The sequence below is a fragment of the Phlebotomus papatasi genome, chromosome 4 (genome assembly GCF_024763615.1).
Source record: "Phlebotomus papatasi isolate M1 chromosome 4, Ppap_2.1, whole genome shotgun sequence".
Lineage (NCBI taxonomy): Eukaryota > Metazoa > Arthropoda > Insecta > Diptera > Psychodidae > Phlebotomus > Phlebotomus papatasi.
In genome coordinates, this window is record NC_077225.1 from 4,449,710 (window position 1) to 4,455,170 (window position 5,461).

Below are 5,461 nucleotides of genomic sequence, written 5' to 3' on the forward strand. Positions count from 1 at the left end.
TTTGAAATGACGTTTGAATTTGTCAATCGTAATGTCAATTTCCATACTTCCAAGAGACTCACAAATCCCTCCTCCAAATCCTGAGAAACTTTTACACTCGCCATCTCCTGACCACTTCAATTTCTCCGATAGAGACTTAATGATTAACGTTGCTTCACTTCCCAAATCAATCATAGCTGCACAAGTCTCCTGCCCTACCTTAGCCTCCTTCACAAAGCCTTTATTTGTTTGGGTGCTGGGCTTAGACAGCACCCCGATCGGAAAATCCTGCTTCTTCTTCTTTTTCGGACAATCTCTGATGATATGCTCTTCAGAATCACAAGCATAACATCTGCGCTTTCCTGTTTTTGAAGTCTTTGAGGAGGTTTCATCTTTCTTAGCCATCTTTTCCTTCTTGGAAGCAGTATCGCTATCTGGTTTCTCATCATCATCCTTTTTGTCCCCATATTTGCGTTTACGACCCCCAAATTTTCGATTTTGTCCAAAGAAATGACGTTTGGGTTTGGCGGAGGAAGTTTCTGGGGTATTCTCTTTGGGTTTTGCATCAGAATCTTTAATATTCTTTTCGACTTCCTTCATGTATACTAGAAAATCGGGAATTGAGCATGATTTAGCTTTGGTCAAAAGTCCTCGCATCATTGGATCAGGAATTCCATGGATTAAATACTCTTTGATAGAATTATCATCAAGATCAATCCTTCTTGCATGCTTCACTACTGACATGAATTATTCATCAATGGTTTCTTCACTCCTCCTCTTCCGGTTCTGGAGAATTTTGTGGACTTCAGTAGTGGTCAGTTTCTCAGGATAACACTTCAGAAGCTCTGCTTTAAATTGCTCGTGACTAGAAATCCTCATCTGCATTCCCTCAAACCAATCTTTTGCAGGTCCCTTCAAACGAATAACTGCAGTTGTTAGAGCACGCTCTGGCTCCAAACGATATAGGGTGATCAGATTATCCACTTTATTAATCCATTCCCTGGCCAGAGGACTACCCTCCTTGCCAGTCTCAAATGCTGGGACAGAGGCTTCTATCTCCTGGATGCTCAAATGCTTTGAATAAGATGGAGTTGCGTCAGTGGAGGGGTGAGGAGAGCTTCTAGAGTCATTGGAGGTTTGTCGGAAAGTTCGTCGTGTGGGAGGTGCCATTTCGAACTACATGGGACAACGAAAAACGACAAATTCCATTTTTAGATTGAATATTTTTTTAACAACGGTGAGGGACAGGACAAGAATTTTTAGGATATCCACAAGGAATCATTTAGTAATTTTTAATAAAATATGTAATCATTACTATCATCAATTTAAATTGTTACCAAATGTTATTATGTGGGCAAGTGCTTAATTATTTTTGTCATTGATCTGTCATATCACCCATTTTTTTCCCCAGAATGACGGAATACTCTTTTTCTTTAAGAGAATCTTTACGAAAATCTCTCAAAATCAGTGTTACAGTAGACTCTCTCTCAATCGGGAATATGGGGCAAAATGTCATCCGGTCTATCGATAGATTTGGGCGTCAAAGCCTTTGTAAATTCCACAAAAAGTGCTCAATTATAAAGAATCACGATAAAATAGGAAGAACTACAGCGAATTTGAGCAAATTAGCTTCATAATTAAGCGTGAAAATTGTCAACAAAATTTGACGCCCGATTGAAAAAGAGCCGATTGAGTGAGAGTCTACTGTAATTCCCACAAAATTGAGCAAAATCCATCAATTTCATCACTGTCTAAGATAAAGGAGAATTTCCGCGAATAGTTTATCCTCTTTGTCATCTAATTTACGTTGCGGAACAGAAAAAAAAGAAAATGTTCTACTTACATTACCGTAGATTACTCAGATAGATGTACCGTAGATTTCTCTCCTAGGCACACTATTGCTTCCTTGAAAACTCTAAAAGAATTTAGTTTAATGAAATATTAGTAATAACCACCTTTGAAATAATTTTTTGATAAATACTCTGCGATCAATCTGCTCTGCAACAATGCACTATCCCAAATGCTGAAAGAGAATGCCTATTTCGCAATATTACCATAAAAGGAAATTCTCCAGAGAGACAAAGAAAAGGGTGTTAAGACGCATACACAAAAACACACGTGAGAGATCTCTCCAAACACACACGTTCAAACATGTTTCCCCCTTGGAATACTTATCTCCTTTCTCTCCGTGTGGGGCTAAATTCTCTGTCTTCTATTCTCTCCTGGTGGCAACTTCTCTCTCGACCCAAGTTAGCGCGCTCTTCGCACACGCTCAGCTACCCCTTCTGCACACATCCACTCGCGTGGCTTTTTATTTCCCCACAAGCTCGATCACGCCACCACTGTGTGAGGGAGACGAAAACTCCTTGCGCAAGGGGAAACTTCCTGGAACAAGCCTTTTTCTGGGGCGCTACATGCTCACTGATTTCACAATTTGCACTACTTTTGCAAACACTACTGAATGCACTTCTACTTTGAGCACTTGGGGATCTTTATCCCATTTCTGAAATGAAGCCAAATCTCTAGAAGAGAGAAATGACTGAACTGTTCTATTAAGATCTCAGGAGCAAGAGCGGCTTATGGTTGATAGCTGTAGCCACAAACCACTGCTCCGATCGGGATCCAAGAGAACACTGACTCCAATGTCTCGGGCCCGACTCTCAAAGAGCGAAGGGAGGTCATCGCAAATACTACAACCTCTCCTTCTGGCATACAATTACCTACTTTCAGCGCTCTCTTGCGGAAAATAGGGATTTTAGTGCTACAAGTTGTTGTTGCAGTCTAGCATATTTCTCCTTCATGGACTTCTCTAAGTCCATCTGCCCCTGTAACATCGTTCTGTTGACCATCAGCGTGAGCTCAGACTCGAAAAGCTCACTGATGTACTTCTCCACATGGGTGACTGCAGATATGACGCCTCCTCTTTTCTTGACGACCATGGTGAATGCTGGTGCTGACCGAAATTGGATTGGAAAAACTGGAACTGGTTCCTAGTTCAGGATTCTTCCCCAAAGTGGAATTCAAGCGTGGAGAAAATCCCTCGGTGGGTCTCGAAGGACCAAATATGTGGGTGTACACACAAACCTTCAAATAAAAGGTAGACAATGATGTAGACAATAGACGAATGTAATCAATTGATCCTTTCACTGTATGGGAAGGCTTGATATGATGTCACTAATGCACCACTCACCTTCAAATAAATGACAGAAGAATAGAATGAGTATGATCGTTCTGATCCACTGGATAACGAAAAGTCGGATGGGTCTCTCACCTAAGAATGCAAATGAAACAGATATGATTATCCTCTGCCTATATGGCAGAGGAGCAACAAATTTTTTGATTCGTAGATTTTTATGCACTAGTTCCTCCTCGTAGAATATCAGCAAGACGACCAATTTGATTCAGCAGACAAGAAAACGTGGTTTGGAAGGCTCTGGGACAACCACGAGGTTGGTCTTTGTCTCACAGATATCCGTTATCCAGCAGCAAAATCACCAATTCTCTCCTTCACCAAAATTTTATTTAACTTCTCTTCACTCACAATAATTAATTCAACAATTTGACTACAACTCTTTTACTGTCCCTTCTATTTTAATTCACTTTTTAATTTCACTCAAATAATTTTTATGGAACTCCACTAATTTAGCTTCTTACACTACGATATCCAAATGGGAAGAGAGCGAATACAGATTCGCATCAAGTGACGATGGTCTTATCGGGGGAATCGGGAATATCTGAGGTGTGAGCCGTTAAACTATTCCATGCAGTTGCTCAGTTTTTAAATTGAGCTAACGGCCGGTACAGCTACTTATACTTTTTTTTTTCTTTTTTTCAAAAAAGTATGAGTTGGAATAATTGTACAAGTTGTACAAGTTTTTTTTTAATATCTTTTGCTTTTTGATAGCTTTTGTGGACAGAGTGAGAGCCCTAAAATGAAAATTTCTATCTCTTGATCCTCTTGATTGTTTGTGCTGTATCCTCAGTGTTGAGTTCGTCTCATTGTGTCTGATACTGTGGCATCGCCGTATACATGATTTGAGGCTGATTGGCAGCGGCCCCATTGGTGGCCGTCACACTCTGTACCGTGGGGACTCCCATATACATCGTATTGGCCGGCTGGACCATGCGATATGCTCCAGCTCCAGCTCCTTGCTGTGGACTCGTGTAGGCATAGGGATAGTAGCCCTGTTGCATGTACTGCACTGGCATCTGTTCCGCAGGATATCCCGGCTGGTACCAGTAGCCCATTTGCTGATAGGAATAGGGATAGTTACTGTGCTCCCTGTGGCTGCACCGGCTGACTCTGGTTTAATGGCTGGGCATTGCTGGTGGTATCTCCACCATTCTCCTTGCCCCAGAAGCACTTGACGGGCTGTCCGTTGATGTCGGTGTTGTGAGTGGCTTCGATGGCATGCATTGCGGCTTCCTTTGTGGTGAATTTGATGAAGGCATAGCCGTTATCCTTGAACACCCTGACATCCTGAATGGCGCCAAATTGGCCAAAGTGCTTGTGCACCAACTCCTCGCTGATCACATTGGCTGTAAAGCCTCCACAGTACACCGTGGCATTTGTTGGACTAATCTGATTGTAAATCTCTTCGTACGATGGCTTACCACCCTTGATACCCTTGCTCGTTTCACGCGGTGGTGGCGGTTTGCGGGTGCTCCAGTTGGTACGAATTGACCTAGAGCCCAGCCGCTGTCCATTCATCGACTGAATGGCATTCTCAGCTTCAGCCTTCTTTACGAACGACACAAAGGCATATCCCTTGGATTTCAATGTTTGCGGATCGCGCACAATGCGACAATTGGAAATTTCTCCAAAGGGTGCAAAAACCTCCCTCAGGGTCTCTGTCTCAATTTCCGGACTCAAATCCCCAACGAAAATGTGATGGTGGGAACTAGTGTCAGCTTTTGGCTGATTTCTCGGACTCGTGGCCCAATTAACTTTCATCTCCTTGTCCAGAAAGAGTCCCTTATTTATGGCGGTCAGTGCTGTGGACGCTGACTGATGATCGGCAAATTCAATGAATGCATAGGGATTATTGCCAGGTTCCCTAATTTATCTTGCAATTCTTCACCATGCCAATCTGTGCAAAGAGCGACCATAGCAATTCCTCAGACACCGAATTGTCCAAGTTGGCCACATACAGGGTCTTGGGCTGTGACTTGTCCATCTTCCTTTTCCACGAACAAAAAAAAACCTCCAAAGCTCACTCACTCACCCAAAAAGCTTCTCCAACTCTGGGCTGCAGATGCACCAGCTGCAGTACCACCACTTGTGGGGTGATGACACAGAGTTCCGGGATAAAGGAGGATACCGCCAATTTAGCACGAGAATTGCGTGAGGAAATGGCAAAAAGAGTTCGCCCGTGCTTTCGCCGACTCCAACACACACATACACTGTCTCACTCTTCACTGGAGAAGCGCACCCAGAAAGTGTCCAGAAAGATCCTCTCACAGCGCACTGGGAATTGTCTCT

The 5,461-nt window shown here is 42.9% G+C and overlaps 1 pseudogene; it reads right to left on the reverse strand.

Annotated features, from left to right (window-relative positions):
• Positions 1-4,235: 4,235 nt before the first annotated feature.
• LOC129808637 (nucleolysin TIAR-like) lies at positions 4,236-5,156 on the reverse strand (annotated as a pseudogene).
• Between the last annotated feature and the right edge of the window lie 305 nt (positions 5,157-5,461).